The sequence below is a fragment of the Felis catus genome, chromosome E1 (genome assembly GCF_018350175.1).
Source record: "Felis catus isolate Fca126 chromosome E1, F.catus_Fca126_mat1.0, whole genome shotgun sequence".
NCBI classification, from domain to species: domain Eukaryota; kingdom Metazoa; phylum Chordata; class Mammalia; order Carnivora; family Felidae; genus Felis; species Felis catus.
Window position 1 is genome coordinate 14,738,981 of NC_058381.1, and position 18,993 is coordinate 14,757,973.

General features: G+C 41.3%; 1 protein-coding gene and 1 pseudogene across 7 annotated transcripts in view; one reads left to right on the forward strand and one right to left on the reverse strand.

Moving 5' to 3' along the window:
- SMG6 (SMG6 nonsense mediated mRNA decay factor) overlaps positions 1 to 18,993 on the forward strand; it is a 227,435-nt gene that overhangs the window by 135,283 nt on the left and 73,159 nt on the right. The window lies entirely within an intron of this gene.
- Positions 6,218 to 6,326, reverse strand: LOC123381826 (annotated as a pseudogene).

Genomic DNA, 18,993 nt, shown 5'->3' on the forward strand with positions numbered 1-18,993 from the left:
TGCACATAGGAGTGCTTATATTTCTTCAGATTGGTGTTTTCATTTTCTTCAGATAAACACCCAGAAGTGAAATTGCCGGATCGTAGGGTAGTTCTATTTTTAATTGTTTGAGGAACCTCCATAGTGGTTTCCATATTGGCTGCACCAGTATACATTCCCACCATCTGTCTTTTAGGTGATAACTGAGTTATGTCCCTTTTTTGTCATCACATACAGTGCTAAAATGAACTTCTTCATACTTAAATCCTTGTATGTTTATAAGACTGTTCTTTTAGGATAGATTCCTACAAGTGAAATTGCTTTGTCAAAAGATATATAAATTTTACTGTTTTTACAAATACTGCCAAAGTGCCCCCAAAATGATCATACCAATTTACACTCCCATTAGCAGTATACAAGTGTCTGTTTTTTCATACTTTTACAAATACTGTGTATTTGTAAATATTACAGCAATATTTTTAATTTCTGCCAATTTTCTGGGTTAAAAAGTGCATCTCACTTTAGCTTGCATTTGTTTACTAGTGGAATAAAGGATCTTTCTGTATATTTACTGTCTGTTTATATTTTTCCATTCTGACTTGCATATTTATGGCCCTGCTCGTTTTTATATTGTTATTTGTGATTGATATGCAGAGTTCTTATACACTGTAGATAGTTATATTTTATTTTATATGTTGCAAATATTATCTCCCGGTTTGTAGCTTGTTTTATAATCTTCTTTATATTTTTTACAGTGTACAGCTTAAAATTTTTATGAAGTCAAATCTGTCTTTTCCTGCATGACCTCTGGGTTTTCTTGTCATGCTTTCCTCATCTTTGTATACACCTGTTATTGTTCTTGCTGATCGCTTAACAAGATTTCTCTCAAAAGAAAGGTTTGTAGTTAATAAAATACACTTTGATATACCCAGGCTGCTGTTGGAATTTTGGCTGTAAAGTAGGGACTGCTACTTTTAAGTACTCCAAATATTCCAGAATGGCAGCCATTTGGAACAAAGGATTTTGAAGGTCTAATGTTTTCATGGACAATTTTTTGTGATATCATTATTGTCAGTGACAGGAAAAAATGAATCTTTAGCTGTCCAAGAGTAAATCCAAATGTTTCCTAACTCCCAGTAAACTCAGAAACAACCAGATGAAATAATGTAAAACCTCATTTGTAGTGAATGCTTATCTAGCAATAGATATTTTTTTTTCCTTGTGCACATAGACCCCCTAAAGTGAGGAAGAGAAAAATGAGAAACTGTTCTTAATTCTAGAATGCAGTGGAAAACGTGGTTTGCATATGTGCAGCAAAAAGCTTTGGAGGGTTGGAATTGCACAATGAGTGAAGGCTGAGCAATTGCTTAATAAGGCGTCCACATTGGGGGGGTGTCCTTTGCTCTTGTGCAATTAGGGAACTCCAGAGCTGCCTGAATAGGGGATTTCCTTTTGTTTCTTACATGCCATTTTAAAAATTCACTTTTTCCCTTCTTTTCAGTGTTCATTCTTTTTTTCTTTAATTGTTGCTTTGAATTCTTATTTGTAGTTTTCTTCTCTTTTCTAAGGAAGAGATGACTTAGCCGTACATCCACATGCCCCTACCTCTGTGACTGATTAGAAATGAACCTGGGCCAGGTTCTACAGACGGTTGCTGATGGTTTAAAGATTTCTGGTTCAGCTTCTTCTCACAGTTGCAATGCTCAGCTGGTTCTGAGTGTTTGAAATACGGGTTCCTGATCAGCCAGCATTCGTTTTTCAGTACTGGAATTCTGCACATTCTGTAATGAGTTCTCTGAGGTTTTTGCCTGTTTGGCTTTAATGGCGACCGACACCTCATGATGGAGCTCAGCTGCAGACTTACTAGAAAGTAACGCCAAACTTTAAGCTGAAAGCATAGGAGCCAACCAGTAAGAGCTGGAGCCTTACAGTACTTATTCCTCTCTTGGCCAAGGAAACGTCCTTGTTTTCTCCCTCCTTCCCTCTAGCTTGCTCAATCATACTCGTGTTAGATAGCACTTCCTTAGTAAGCATGCTTCTGATTCTGATTCTGTTCCCCTTACCTTTGTGCTGGGGGTACTACTCTTTTCTCTCAATTTTGCTCTGTTCCAGGGGAACAGGAGAGGTAGTTGGGTCTGAGTGCCAGAAAAGCAGAAGTTAAGTATGTGGATTTCATAGCCGCATGTATGAGTGTTTGTGGGGCAGGGAACTTCTAATGGAAAACATTTGTGTTGCATCGAAAACAGAGCGAGGCCTGGTTAGAGTCTGTCTGCTCTGTCTGTCAGTCTGTTCCCCACCAGCACTAGTCATTGTTCTCCTGGGAGTCTCAGGCGTATTGTGGTTTCTTGTGCTCTTGCTATCCTCTAATCTTGCCAGAGTTTTTGTGTCACGGGTGGCCCCTTTCGCAGTTTGGAGCAAGGCTGCAAGGGTGGTGACTAATGGCTTTGAAGACACTCAAGCCCACATACTGGCTTGGAGACCCTTTCTAGGGTGACCCTCAGGAGAGGGAAGGGTCTCCAGCACAGACGGTGGGACAAATGTGCTTGGACTCATTCAGATGGCGTTTTTAGTCCCTGATTTTAGTTCTAGCAAAGCACAAACCAGAAGAACGGAGACCAGAGGCAAAGGCTTACGTTTGGGCTTGCCATTTCATTTGTAAATGCTCCGTAAGGGATGCACCTGGATGCCCAAGCTTGTCTCTGAAGGGCTGATATCAATCAGGTTGTGTGGCTGGATCCCCTTTGGGAAATAGAGAAGAGAAAGTGCTAATTTCCCTGAGGATAGTGTCACTCCAAGATACGAGGGCCCTGTAACTTGAGCTGTTTCTTTTTTTCCCCCTCCAGACCCTCTGAAATTCACATTTGTTCATCATTTTAAAAGAAAGAAAAAAAGAAAGAAAACAATAAAAAAAAGCAGCAGCTCAGAGTTTTCTGGGTCCCCAAGAAGGCACTTTACCAATGTGGTTTTCACATTTTCAGGTTTTTGGCTGGTGAATAAGATTGAGCAGAAATGCTTCTTCCCCTGATAACAATACATTCAGATGCAGGATCAGGAGCGTGTGGATTAAAACCAGACGGTGGATGATTAATATTTTTGCTTATAGAGGTGGACATGGCAGCTTCCTCCATTTAAATGAAAAAGCTCCTTCTCTGCATTTGTATGTGTGCCTATCCTTACATGCTTGGGCTCTTCGGAGGCGGGAGCTAAGTTTCTAGTTCAGTTATAGTTTCCAAGTACCCTTTCCTTCCTCTCACTTGAGGCACCCAAGAAGTAGTACTAAGGATTAAGCTGTGAAGCAGAGGTGTGAAGATAAGCTACTATGACAAGAGCAGGAATGTGCTCTCTTTTCCAAGCTGACTGCTTTCACGGCTCTCCAGGTACTGGTGGAACACACATCTTTAGCTACTCAACCTTCTCGCTCCCTGTGGACCTGTGACCACATTATAAGAGGTATAATTTTCCTTTGAAAATATTGCCCCTTTGGAGGTGCCCATCCCCATCATTTCACTATTAGATAATGATATGAAAGGAAACTTTATTATTACAGGTATACTTTGTATTTTGACCTCACTCAATGACGACACAACAGAGATTTCGTGGAGAATACTTTTAATTAGAGCTTGACAGGTGTTTATTATTTTTAAAAAATGTTTCAGGATTTAGTTTTTTGTTAGGTTCTGTGCACCTTAACCTGTTCAGACCAAGAGGCCTCCAGTTAGCCTAGATCTCTGCTTTCTCCCACAACCTTTAAACTTGAATCTACTTTGCCCTCTGTAGAAACAGAGATCTCTGCCCAAATGAAACAGGAAATGAAAGGGGAGGAGGAAAACCAGGCCGGGACTTGGTATCTTTTTATCTGCGTTAAAGAAGATTGCATTGTCCCAGCAACAATGAAAAGTGTTGGGGACAAAGAGTATATAAAGTTCTTTTTATGCCAACAGAAATCTGGGTCTGTTTTAATGTCGCCTCTAATTTCAGGGTGAAAATGGGCTCTGTGTCCAGCCCTGTCACACTTTAACTGCATGCGTTCCCAGTTGTCCCCGATCACAGAGTGTGGCGATGTGTCCCTAGTTCATTCCCATCCCCAGAGACCCAAATATGTTTGTTTACACACATTAAAATCCACTCTTTGTGGGGCGCCTCGGTGGCTCGGTTAGTTAAGAATCTGACTTCGGCTCAGGTCAGGTCATGATCTCACAGTTCGTGAGCTCGAGCCCCGCGTCGGGCTCTGTGCTGACAGCTCAGAGCCTGGAGCTTGTTTTGGATTCTGTGTCTCCCTCTCTTTCTGCCCCAACCCTCCCCCCCTTCAAAAACAAATAAACGTTAAAAACATTTTTTTTAATCGATTCTTTGTTACACAGTTTCTGACATACAGTCATGTAACTGTCACCACAATTAAGATACAGAGCATTTCTGTCATCCACAAAAACCCCCTCATGCAACCAACCCCTTCACCCCTAGTCACCTCTGATCTTTTTTTCTGTCATAGGGACGACTTTGCCTTTTCCAGAATGTCATATACATTTAACCGGATAGTAGTTAGCTTTCGAGGCTTCATTCACTTAGCATAATGCCTATGAGATTCATCCATGCTGTTGCCTAGATCAGTAATCCGTTCTTTTTTGTTTCAGAGTAGTATTCCATTATATGAATAGACCACAATTTGCTTATCCATTCACCAGTTGATGAACATTTGGGTTGTTTGCAGTTTAGGCGATTATGAATGAACTACTACAAACATTCATGTATAGGTTTTTATGGGAACTTAAGTTTTCATTGCACTTGGGTAAATAGCTAGGAATGAATGTGTGCGTCAGTTGGTAAGTGTATGTTTAATTTTGTTACAAACTGCCAAACTTTTCCAAGGTGGCTGTACCATTTCACATTCCCACCAGGCGTGTATGAGAATTCCAGTTCGTCCACAGCCTTGCCAGCACTTGATTCCACATTTTATGTGTGTGTGTATGTGTTTAAGTCATTCTACTAGATATCTCATTGTGGTTTTAATTTGCATCTCTCTGATGGCTAATGATGTTGAGCATCTCTTCGTGTGTTTATTTACCCTCTGTATATCTTTGGTAAAGTATCTTCAGATCTTTTGCCTATTTTTAAATTGTATTGTTTGTTTTCTGACTGAGTTTTGAGAGGTCTTTATATAATCTGGATGCAAGTCCTTCATCTGCTATATATGTGTCATAAATATTCTCTTGGTCTAGCTTGTCTTTTCACTTAGAGACTAGGTTTTGACTGATTAAATGCTGAGAGCTAGAGGTTTCAGGCTCTCTTGGTAGAGGAAAGTAAGGAAATCGAGACCTTAGTCAGCAGAAAGATGTGAGGACCACCCCTTTTGAAGCTGTTTATTTAAAATAAAAGAAGGGGGAGACGGGTGGGCCAAGATGGAATTGTGCAGACAGATGTCTGAAGCTTTTTAAAATCCCTTCTCTCCCTCCTGTCCCTACCTACGATGTGGATTTGGGGCTCTTGCCTTCATCTGGGTTCTTCAGTTTCTGCCATCGCTCCAAATCCAGCTCTGCACACTCCAGTGGAACGCCCAAGAGGGCAGACCAGCTGCTTGCCCAGAATGTATTCCAGACTGAAGGCGGTTTTGATAAGTAATCATTCCCAAGCCCTAAAGTGATAGCCTCCGAGGAGTCACCCACTTTGAAGAGCTTCTTTCATCTCCAGCTGGACTCTTTTCCAAACAAGCGTCGGCAGAGCCTAGTCAGGGCTCTGCCACACAGGGTTCTGCCATGAGAAGCAAATTGGCAGCAACAGGCAGCCCCCTGAGGCAGTGGAATTCAGTTCTTAGAACATGCATTAAACGTGGACGAGATATTTATTTATCATGGACTCTTTCATGGTGCACGGAATTCTTTCCACAAGGCAGCCCACTTAGGTACAGGGGAGGAGATATGTCATGCCCCATCGGACAAAAGACAAGAGAAGGTAGTATTTGTAATCTCGTCCCTTTTGGAAAAAGTATATCTGTATTTTTATACTGCAGAGAGGGAGTAGAAAAGAAAGCCTCTGTACAGGACCTTACTTGGCGGCAGCTTCTTGTTCTGTAGGGTTCAGGAGGACTTTGAGGAAATGCAGGTTGTGTGGAAAGATCCAGTTATAGCTGCTTTGTATATTGTGATGGGTGGAGGGATGAAGTGAAGTGTGAAGGCCCCTCCCACCCTCCATCTTGCCTCAGCCTACGTCCTGGAGCCCCAGGGCAGAGAAGCCACTTTCATTCCTATTTCTTGGGATTGTTGACAGCCACGTAGTGATAAGAGAACAACCAGCAGGAAGAGCAACACACCCAGCACGTTGGCGAAGAAGGCGAGCTGCACTTCTGTGATCATCCTGATCGGCTGGGCTTGCTCCCGGACTCTTGCCACTTTTTAATTGCTGACACTTTTTTTTTTTTTTAAGATTTTATTTTTAAGTAATCTCTACACCCACCATGGGACTCGAACCTACAACCCCGAGATCAAGAGTCGCCTGTTCCACTGACTGAGCCAGTCAGGTGGCCCCTGATTGCTGACACTCTTAAAGTCTTTATTTTTCTTAAAGAGCATTTGCCACTGACTAGACGCTAGCAGAGTTTCTTTCCTTTCTGCACATGACATGGGTCACACTGCATGTGATGGTCAGAGAAAGCCTACTTTAGCTCTAGAGGTCCGTCCAGTTCTCCAGGATAATGTAGTCTGGTCAAGGCTTTGTGGCTTTTGACCCCAATAGCAGTGATGTATAGAGAGAGAAGAATTTCTGACTCGTCACTAATCTCAGTTATTTATTCAAATACATTTATTCAAATGTCTTTTTGTAAACAAAACATCTTTTAGTCAGGCTTACAACTGTTTCTGCTCACGTAGGTACAAATTTCTCACTTTACTAAGGACAAATAAATTCAATTAAAGATACAATTGTACTGTAGAATAATAGTTCAGGCTTTAAAAACAAAGGGAGGGGTTAAAAACAAGTTCTGCAATAAATCTGCAAGTGTGGAATCTAAGGGAAATGATCCCATCTGGAAAACTCTACCAGTGGTGCCGCGGCTGGTTTGTGGAGCAGTGCGGATCACAGAGTGAAAAAAGACCCTGCAGTCTTGAAAGATGACAGGCTTCTTAATTGATGTCCATTTCAGCTGGTGCTGTGCCAGCTTATGTTGGCCCCAGTCCAGCGTTCCTGTAATTTGGGAGCCAGGTGTGAAGCATTTTTGTTCCATCTTGTTCCCCAGCATCTACAGAAGCCTCACGCATCTCACTTGAGGCAGCAGCACTCTGTAGGAAACAGATGTACAGGTAGAGATGGAAGGAAGTGTCACAGCTGGGTTATGGATATTAAAAAAAAAAAAAAAAAAATCCTCCTCCACACTCCAGTGAGATCTGGGCTTGCAAGTTAGGGGAAAGAGTATTTCACCACCTCAGTATGAGGTGTAACTACCAAGTATAGCCTGATTACGCCAATACTCATTTTTGATTTTTTAAAAACATGTCTTACTACCTTAGAGTTAAATTTCGTATAGGCAGAGATCTGTAGTGATTTGCCTTCTCACTCTAGGAACAGCATATAAAGAATATCTCGAGATGGCCATCAGAGTTGGGTCTGATCACTTCCATAGCATCTAGGAGTCAAGAGAACAAAACCTTCTGAACGACTAGCTACTCCTGACTAGGTGGGAACACAGCTGTGTTCTTTTGGGGGATCTTGATGAACACAATAGAAAGTTCTAACATCATCTGTCTGATGCATTGATACTAGGCCCTCGATGCTCAAGAGTATGGAAGGGTTGTCCCCCACCCCCCAAGAACTCATCTCAGAATTCAGTCTACGTCCTCTCTAGCCCTTGGGTTAAACTTAACATAAAAGAACAGGCATTTCTGCCTTTCAGAATTACCAACATGAGCAGGACCCGCCCTGTGAGAATGTTAAAGCCCTGTGGACATGGAACTTAAATATTGGAATTAGTGTTTTGCCACTGGCTTACATTTTGATATAAGGTAAGTTTTAGCCTTTGAGAACTAAGAGTCAGCTCTGTTTCCTGGAGGGCCCAACTCATAAGCAGATGACTGAAGAGAGGCTTTGTTGTTCCTTCCTTTAACTCGGAATTTCACACGGACAAGAGTCGAAGATCGTTTTTGGCCTTGAGAATCAGACCATGAAGTGAAAGAGTAACTACAAGCCTGCATAGGTTGCTTTTTTGCTCCAAATATGCCAGGGTCATAGGGCAGTTGTTGGTTCACTGATAGCTTTAATCTGTTCTTCCTTACGTTGTCAATGCCAGGAGCTGGAAAATGGCTATACCAGACATTTCAAGAGGGTGAGGAACTAGGAAGGAAGGTTTTCCTTTAATCAAAGTTTTATTTAAAGCTGGCTCATTTTGGGGCACCTGGATGGTTCAGTTCATTGAATGTTCAACTCTTGATTTCGGCTCAGGTCACGATCTCAGGGTCATGGGATCAAGCCTCATGTCGGGGCTCTGCGTGGAGCCTGCTTAAGATTCTCTCTCTCTCAGGGCGCCTGGGTGGCTCAGTCGGTTAAGCGGCCGACTTTGGCTCAGGTCTTGATCTCACAGTTTGTGAGTTCAAGCCCCGCGTCGAGCTCTGTGCTGATAGCTCAGAGCCTGGAGCCTACTTCAGATTCTGTGTCTCCCCCTCTCTCTGCCCCTCCTCTGTGTCTCTCTGTCTCTCAATAATAAATAAACGTTAAAAAAAAAATGATTCTCTCTCTCTCTCTCTCTCTCTCTCTCTCTCTCTCTCTCTCTCTGTACCTAGGTGGCTCAATGGCTAAAGCATCCGACTTTGGCCTCAGGTCATGATCTCTCAGTTTGTGAGTTTGAGCCTCGTCTCGGGCTCTGTGCTGACAGCTCAGAGCCTGAAGCCTGCTTCAGATTTCTATGTCTCCCTCTCTCCCAGCCCCTCCCCTGCTCATGCTCTGTTTCTCTCTCTCTCTCCCTCTCCCCCCTGCTCGTCTCTCTCTCTCTCTCTCTCTCTCTCTCCCTCTCCCCTGCTCATATAAACGTGCTCTCTCTCTCAAAAAAAAAAAAGACAGTTATTCAATTTTTAAAATTATAACTGTTAAAATACACATAATACAAAATTTACCATTTTTAAGTGTACAGTTCTGTGGCATTAAATATATTCATGTTGTTTTGCAACCACCACCACCACCCATCTCCAGGATTTTTTCATTTTCCCCAGCTGAAACTATACCCATTAAACACCAACTCCCCATTTCCTCTCTCTCTCAGCCTCTGGCAACCATCATTTTATTTCTGCTCTGAATTTGACTACAAACCTCATATAAGTGAAATCATTCAATATTTGTCTTTTCGTGACTGGCGTATTTTACTTAGCATAACATCTTTAAGGTTCATCCTGTTGTGGTACATGTGAAAATTTCTGCCTTTTTTAAGGCTAAGTAATATTCCCTTGTGTATATACACTATATTTTGTATCTGTTCCATGGGATGGACGTTTGGGTTGCTTCTACCTTTTGGCAATTGTGAATAATGTTGCTGTGAACATGGCCAGCATACAAATAACCTGTTCCAGCTCTTGCTTTCACATCTTTCGGATGTGTACACAGAAGTGGAATAGCCGGATCATATGGTGCTTCTGTGCTGAGTTGGGAGGACTTGCCATAACTGCTTTCCACGGGTCTGCACCATTTAAATTCCTACCAGCAGTACACAAGGATTCCGGTTTTTCCACATCTTCACCAACACTTTATTTTCTGGTTTTTTGATAATAGCCATCCTAATGGGTGTGAAGTGATATCCCTGTGTGGCTTTGATGTGCGTTTCCTTAATGACTAACAATGTTGAATGTCTTTATTATGTGCTTACTTAATTGTATACATTTAAAAAATACAGTTTCTACTTTCTCACTTGATTGCCTGTGGGATACCTGAGCATTAGTTTTTTCCCTCTGAGCCAAAGGAAGGCAAAGTAGAATAAAAGAAAGTGCCAAATGTGAGCTCTGATCCTGACTCTGCTATAGGCTGATTGTGTGGTCTTGGACAATTCATATAACCTCTCTGGGCTTTTGTCTTTTTGAATAAAACTAGGAAACCTGTAACTACCTTACCGATCTCAAAGAGGATAAAAAGGTCTGTGATAAGTATTTTGTAAAGATTTTATAAAAGTGGGGAAATGTGTATTCAGATAGTTTGCCCATTTTAAAAACTGGATTGTCTTTTATTGTTGAGTTGTAGGAGTTCTTTTTATATTCTGGATAAAGTCCTTTATCAGACATATGATTTGCAAATATTTTTTCCCTTTCTATGGGCTGATTGTCTTTTCACTTTATTGAAAATTTTTAAATTTTTAAATTTTGATGAGATCTATTTTATTTAGGTTTTCTTATGTTGCACTTTGGTGTTACAAAGACTTTTTCTTTAATGTTTATTTTTGAGAGAGAGAGAGCGAGCGAGCACATGCATGTGCAGGTAGGGGTGGGGCAGAGTGTGAGGGAGAGAGAATCACAAGCAAGGCTCTGTGCTATCAGCACAGAGTCTGACATGGGGCATGACCTGAGCTGAAATCAAGAGTCAGGTGTTCAACCGACTGAGCCACCCAGGCTTTAATACTGACACGTCTTTTTTTTTTTTTTTTTTTTAATTTTTTTTTTCAACGTTTATTTATTTTTGGGACAGAGAGAGACAGAGCATGAACGGGGGAGGGGCAGAGAGAGAGGGAGACACAGAATCGGAAACAGGCTCCAGGCTCCGAGCCATCAGCCCAGAGCCTGACGCGGGGCTCGAACTCACGGACCGCGAGATCGTGACCTGGCTGAAGTCGGACGCTTAACCGACTGCGCCACCCAGGCGCCCCCTGACACGTCTTAGCAAATGTGAAAGTCCCCTTAAGTTTTCTCTTCTTTGGGCTAAACATTCACCAGAGAAATCAAATAGATCCTTTTTTTTTTTTTTTAATATTTATTTAAGTAATCTCTATACCCAATATGGGGCTCAAACTCATGACCCTGAGATCAAGAGTTGTACACTCTTCCGGCTGAGCCAGGTGCCCCAAAATCAAATAGATTCTTGACCAACACTATCCCATAGAACTGTGATAATAGAACTGATCTGTTTCCACAGTATCCTATCCTATATGGTAACCACTAGACACTTGTGACTCTTGAGTACTTGAAATGTGACTAGTGCAGCTGAGAAACAGAGATTTTAATTAAATTGAAATATCCACATGTGGCTAGTGGCTAGTGTATTGGACATTTCCGTTCTAGATTGAAATTCTCTTGGCCACATTCCTCTATACCACTGGTTCTCAAATTGTAGTACTAGGACCAGCAGCATGAGATCCCCCTGAGAACATGGTAAATGTGTAATGTTTTAGAGCCGTGAATCAGAAACTCTGAGAGGGGAGCCCAGCAATCACTTTCAACAAGTTTCTTCTGGTGATTCCAGTGCAATGACACTTGAAAGCCAATTCTAGTTCTTCAGAGTTCCTTTCGAAAGCAACACTCAGACATGGTCTGACGTGCGTGGATTTCACCTGAAGAATGTTTCAGTGGCTTAAAAAATACTTTGAATACTATTACCTAGATAGCACATTGACTGGTATGTTGTAAAATAAATACAACATGGTTATGCAGAATTTTTTTTTTAAATAAAGTACCAGCTGCGATTCAAAAGAAGAACAGTTAATGAGAACTTTCCTATAAATCTCACACACAGTCTTATATAGTGCTGGAATTAGAACCCGGAGCTTCTGATTCTCAGCCTGGTATGCTTTCCACCTATCAGGCCGGGGTTCATGAAATAGGCCCCACTGTTGGTTGGGTTTGGTGTCTCCCAGAAGAGAAAAACCTCGTTCCTCAGCATGTATTTCACCCTACCCCCTTTGGGGGGCGTTCCTGCCTGCTCTTGTACCACTTCCCTTTTGTTAGGGTGCCTCCGTAGTCACAACTGATGCCTTGGGAACTTCGCCCCTCTTCAGGGTTTAACAGACTTCACCTATATAGTTATCTTCTTTTAATATGATTTCTGTCCTCTTATACTTAAACCCTAGAAGAGGAGCTGGCTTGTTCTGTTGCTGGCCTTGAGCCAGATGTCATAACTTCAGGCAGTGCCACGCTGCATATCTCCAGCAGTTTGAAATGGAGAACGGAGTTAGAGATAAGATCAGCAGCTTTAGGTGATGGCATTGTTTCAAATAAACCATGCATGACCCAAAGCTTCCACTTCAAATGGGGAATGAAATTGCTTCATCCTTTGACAGCTTGCTCCATGAAAGAAATTTATCTTCACTTAATTGCTTTAGATCCCAAGAGGCTACATACAGTAATTTCTAGGAGATAATTATATCAATTTTTAAAAATACGTGACTGTGAACGTGAATATGCAACTGCAGCGGACAAGGAGGGAAAGCATTGGAGGACCACAGGTCCTGGTGCACTTTGCTGGTGGGGTTCTGTTCTCATTTTTGGAGTCCCCTTGGGTCTCAGTCCACTCTATGAATCTACTGATTGAGATGCGGGGGCCTAGGTATAGCTCCGTGCCGCTAGGGTTAAACTATCTTGCCTACTACTCATAGCCGGGTAGCATTTTGCTCAAACCCCTCCCAAGGCTGGGAGGGGTTGGGCTGGCTGGCTGACTTCCGGCTACATGTCTTCATCTAGTCCGGCTGGGCACAGTCTGTCTACACTGTGGGCCAGAGCCACTGGGGGTTCCGGTCAGTGGCAGCTGAAAACCAGCAAACTTGTTGATTTTAAAACATGACTATTTAGATGTTAGGGATAAACTTCCTGTAGATGGGACGGGCTCCTTAATCTAGGCATGTTTCAATTTCCAGGCCTCCTCCTTTCACTGGCCTTTATATTTGAGAGTCTAAAACTTCCACTCTGTCATTGTCATTAATCCCAACTACTACCTGCCTTTACTCCACATTTTTTTCTCTCATTTCTCAAATTCCAGGGTTTCCCACCACCTCCTACTAAATAACTATTTCCGTATTGTGGTACAACAACTCCTAGAAAGATCAGCGGTATTTTCTGAGTGTGGACACAGTTCTTCTGGGTCCCCTCTCACCCCTTTCTGCCTGCATCTGCCTTTAAGACTACAAACAGAACATTAAGTTGCGAGTTCCTTGAAACTGCTCTCTCATAGACATCCCTGAGTGTCTAGTGTGGTGCTACAGATCTCATTGATAAATATTTTCTATGTGAGTAAGAGCCAGTGTGGCATAACTGGATGACATGGTTTACAGGCACTCCTGCCCTAAATACCAGGGAGAGCTCGCTTAGAGGTCTAGGGGACTTTTGGATTCTGTACTAAGATCAACGAATACCTGAGCTAACTTGGGAGGGGGAGGGGTTGCCAAAATCAAGTTGGTCCAACTCAAGCAAGAATCTGCAAAGCCACAGATTTCCATTTCTTATCAAGTTCTGTCCCAACCAGTCCTGTGGACTTTTCTCACAGGGGTCATTCTCCGGGTGTCCTCTGTCCCTCCTTCTCACTTAGTCCAGGTTCACCATACTCTTCAGATCAGAGCATAGTGATGTCTTTAAACTCCTCCCCAAGAAACCTGACGGCTAATTTGCATTTGAAAAAGGTCAAACTGGTATGCCTCCAAGGGAAATCTGCAGCAAGTACTGTCACATCATTTCTTGGATTCACATCAAGGAGTTTTTGAAGGAATTACACTTTTGCTCACATCTAAAACATGAGCACCTGAGTAGCAGCCTGGAGGGGTCATCAGGGTCAGGGTATTTGTTCTAGTGTGTGTTTTTGAAACTAGAAAGACATTTGTCTGTATTATCACCACCTCTGGGACCCTCTTCCTCTGGAGCTTCTTCTCTGTCTTGCCCATCAGATTAATAGTAGACACTTAAGAGAATTTTCCTAGTCCTAAAATGAAACATATCGATCTTACTTAGAAATGCCTAGAGTTGTCCAGGCAGACAGAGCAAGCCAGTAAATTGTTGAGTTTTACTTCATGAGACTGAGTTTGCATTGTTGAGAGGTACCAGTCCTTCATAAGAACTTAAATTACCTGCACTATTATTTTAGCCAACCTCCCATCCCCCATCACGAAGATACTAATTCCTCAACTTGACAGATTGCTTATTTTGACAGCTTTATTTACTATACCAAGCCTTCCATGGTCAGTAACATTGCTTCAGGCCATTTCTTTTAGTTTGATCTTCTCTGAGGAGCAGAGAAGCTCTGCTCTGATCTGCTCGGAGGAGCAGGAGAAACAGGTGCCTGTTTCTCCACCTGTTTTAATTAAAAAACATACTAGACGTATATTGGATATATAAGGACTTATCAAGAAGGGTAATTGAACTTCTGATGTCTTTAGACCACAGAGCCAGGGGTGCCTGGGTGGCTCAGTTGGTTGAGCATCTGACTCTTGATTTTTTTCAGCTCAGGTCATGATCCCAAGGTCGTGGGATTGAGCCCCATGTCAGGCTCTGCACTGAGCTTCTCTCTCTCTCTCTCTCTGTCTCTCTCTCTCTCTCTCTCCTTCCCTCTCTCCCCCCCCCCCCTTCCACTACTCTCCTCCCTGCTCCCCAACTTGTGCATTCTCTCTCTCTTAAATAAATTAAATAATAAATAGACCACAGAGCCTAAAAAGAGTCTATCCTTTTCAGGGAAGTAATCCTCTTTTGTACATTTTTTGGTGGATTCACTGAATCCAGTCATTCTGGTATGTTCGATAAAGCTTTCCGGAAGGACGTCTGTCTCACTCAGGACTTTGTGTGTGTGTGTGTGTGTGTGTGTGTGTGTGTGTGTGTGTGTGTGTATTGAACAAATGTGCTTATCCCTCTGAAAAGAAGGTAATAATTACCCAAATCCCAAATAGGGAAATTGGGACTCTCCAAGGATTTAGGGCCATCAGGAATAGGCTAAGAAAAAGCTTTTTAGCATAGGTATTGTGAAGAAATGAGATCAAATAGGAATGAGGAAATGACACAATTTCCTTCTCTTTCCTAGAGCTTTCTCTGCAGACTGCACTCTCCAGAAACAGTAGCCACTTAGCCATGTGAGTCTATTTAAATTTAAATTACTTAAAATTAAATAAAATTCAAAATTTAGTTCTTCAGTCACACTAGCCACATTTCAAGTGGTTGATAGCAACATGTGACTAATGGCTACCATATTGTTGAGAGCAGGTATAGAAAATTTTTATCATTGGTAGAAAGTTCTGTTAGACAGCTCTGCTTTGTGATAAAGTCAAGAAGTATGACTTGATTGTTAAGATTGGGGGTAATGACAGGAAGAATATAGAAAGGGAGACACTGGGATTAGAAGGGCAAAATTCATCTAATTAGGAATGATTCAGGATCACAGATAGTGGACTCCAAAGAATGGTAGATAACGAGATTCCTATTGAGATAATTTCATAATGTATTTTATAGGATGCGGGATACGGGTTATTTCTCCCGAGTGATCAGCTTTCATGATCTTCTGTAAGAACTTTTCATAGTCAAATAAGCACAATGTCTATTCCTGGACTTTTTCTAATCCTTTTCTAAGTCTGTATCTTTGTGTTTCCCATCTATCATTATCATACCTGTGTTTCCTTTCTGAGTGTCTCTCTCGTTTCCATTGATAACAATTACATTATCCTTTTACGTAGTGCTATTATGATGTGTTGTTTCGCTTGATTTCCACTACTCTATAAAGTATTATCCACATTTTATAGGAGAGAAAACTAAGACCAGTTTATCTACAAGTGTATTATAGTAATAGGTCAGAACCGAGATACATCATTAAGTTTGAATGTGTGTGGGACTCCAAAGTCCTACACACATAAAATTTTATTCTCTCACATGACTCCAGAACTAGGCAGTCCAAGGCTAGTGTGAAGGCTCCACCAAGTTGGGAGATGCTGAGGCCTCTTGCAGCTCACTACACCAATATCCTAGGATGTGGCCTCATCCCAGGATGGCTGCTAGGGCATCAGTGGGCAGCACAATGGAGGAAGAGGACAAGTTCTTTTACTAAAGAGGAGGAGACCGGGTATTGGGAGTTAACTGGCGATCTCTGCCCTAACAGGCATTTTGAATTTTGGTCTAGTGCTTTTGCACTGTTTCCTGTTGCCTCTGTTTCATTAGCTAATGATTTAGTCATCCAAGTCTCCAGGGCAAGCAGTTTTTCCAAAGAATTAAACATAAGGCCCCTCTCTTCCAGATGAACAATTACAATAAAAGCTACCATTTATTGAGGGTTTGCTATTCTGAGAGCTTTACACGCATGAAAACATTTCATCCTCACAACCCTATGCAGTAGGTACCTTTATTAGCCACCATTTTACTTAAGGAGACTAAAGTATAGAACCATTAATTGGCTTGCCCAAGGTTGCACAGGTAGAAAACGGCAGAGTCAGAATTCAAGCCCAAGAACTCTAACCCCAGAGCCCATTTGAACCACTGCTACTGTACGGAGCCTCTGGAGGAGGTGCCGTAATTGCCTAAAGGTGGATGGTGGCCCCCATCACAGCCCAGGGGAAGAGCTTTTCCAGACACATCCTACAGGCATGCCATTCTCCTCCTTGGGATTTTCGGAAGCTGTGCTAATAAAAGCAATACATTTGATGTGTCTTCTTGTTTTTTCATTCCCTGTTCCCTTTCCTCTTCTGTTCTTCTCCAAAACCGGAGCCTGGAAAAAGAGATTAAGTGGCATGCTTTATTTAGGTTTTTAGAAAGTTCATATCCCTGAACTCATGTTGGAACTTGCATGAGAAGATTGTGCTGGGAAATTAATTAGGTGTCTGTAGAGAATCCAGAGGCTTGAAGTTTCTATATCTTGTTAATAGAAATTTTGTTTCCAAATTTAATTTTGTATTTTCTCTTCACTCTCAAGCCCCCTGTTTCAGTGTTCTAGTTGTGACTGTGGCTGGACTCTTCCCCATGGACCTCCCAGAGAGATTGGTGCTTGAACTCACAGTCCATATTTAACCTGGGCTTCTGTGCAAGGGTTGGACATCTCCCCTTAACATACTCTGGTAGTCTTGACTCCTGACATTAATTGAACATAAGATACTTATTGAGCACTTACTGTTTGCCAGGCACTATTCATAGTACTAGGAATTCTGTAGTGAATGAGACAGATACTGTCTCTTACCTCATGGATCTTATGTCCTAGTTAAAGGGAGACAGGCAAAAATCTAGTAAAGAAATAAGCCAAATAAATTCAGCTTATGTTAAATACCATGGAGGAAATAAAATGGGGAAATTTGATGAAAGACTGACTGGGGGAGTGGATTGAATCTGTCACATAACCTGTTCCACATAACCTACTACTTTGAGCTACTATTTTACCACCCTTAGAGTAGAAGAGCTGATGGTGAATGGTGATCACAAGCAGAGGCTGACCTCCATCCACCTTGGTGCAACTTAGAACTATCTTGGTAACAGTCGTGATCTCCACTCAGTCGTTCGGGATTTTTTTTTGTTTTGTTTTGGTTTTGGTTTTTTGGTTTTTTGGGTTTTTTTAGCAATTCTTACGTAAAGAAAAACAGAATAGTTAACAAACACCTGGGTACATTCCACTCATTTTTAAAAGAAATAATACATTATAGATACAGTTAAAACTCCTTCTTTATCCCTCTAGGATCCTATTTCTCTTTCTCCTTCCCTAATGGTAGCCACCATCCTGAATTCATTGTATCTGTATATCTTTTATATTTATATATATAAATATATATATCCATAAACAATATAGTATGATTTTTGCATGTTTAGACTTTATACACATGACCTACTGTGATTATCATCTACTTTGCTTTTCTTACTCAGCATTACAACTTCTAGATTTATTTATGTTGATGTGCGTCGTTCTGTTTCTTTCATTTTAACTGATGTATACTAATCCATTGTATGAATATACCACAACTTATTGAACTGTATTACAGATGCATGATTTTTTAGAACTGCCAACAATACTGCATTCTCTTGGTATAATATAGGAGCTTCTCTAAAAAATATATCTAGAAGCAGAGCTGCCGCGTTGTAAGGCATACTCACCATCAGCTTTGCTAGCTGTTGCCAGACTGCTTTTCAAGGTGATCATACCACTTCACACTACCTAGAAAAGCAGATGAGTTCCAACTCTTCTGCATTCTCACCAAAACCAGGCATTTTCCAAACTTAATTTTTGCCAATTTGATGGTTTTAAAACCTGTCATGTTTTATTTTTTGTTTTCCTTATTACTAGAGGGGTTAAACATTTCTTCATTTATTAATCAGTGATTTGAATTCCCTTGTTAAATTCCATTTTCACAGGGTGCCTGGGTGGCTCAGTCAGCTAGGCATCCTTCTTTCGATTTCAGCTCAGGTCATGATGTCACGGTTTCCTGAGTTCAAGCCCGCGTCAGGCTCTGTGCACTGGCCCTGCGGAGTCTGCTTGGGATTCTCTCTCCTCTCCTTCTGGCCTCTTCCCCCGCACACACTGTCTCTGTCTCTCTCAAAATAAATAAACAAACTTAAAAAAAAAATTCCATGTTTATATTTTCTACCCATTTTTCTCTACTTAAATTTTCTGATTGGTTCTTACTGATTTGCAGGTATGGATATGAATCCTCTGTCAGCTAAGTGCATTGCAAATCTTCCAACCTATAGTTTATCTTTTAAATTCACCTATTTTCATTTGTATGGAAATTCCTTTTCTGACAAATTTGTCAATTAGTTCCTTTATGCTTTATGTCTTATTTAAAAAATTCTTCCCAGATATATATACAGTATTGTCCATGTGTTGCTAATTGAGGCTGGGTAGTGGTCGTCAGATTACTTATTATAATAGTTCCCACTTTTGTGTATGTTTGAAATACTCCAAAATTAAAAAGTTTAGAATAAGTCCACCGGAATGCATTTAGTAGCAAATGTGCTTTAAGTCTTATCGTATAGAAAAATCAGTTGCCCTACTAATAAGCCAAATTTTGTAATTTGGTGAGGTAAAAGGGTTACTTTGATCTCTGTATAAAATTTGTCACTTGATCTTTTTTTTAAAAAAATCACTTTGTTGTTAGGTTAAATTGTCGACAAGAAGAATTGCAATTCT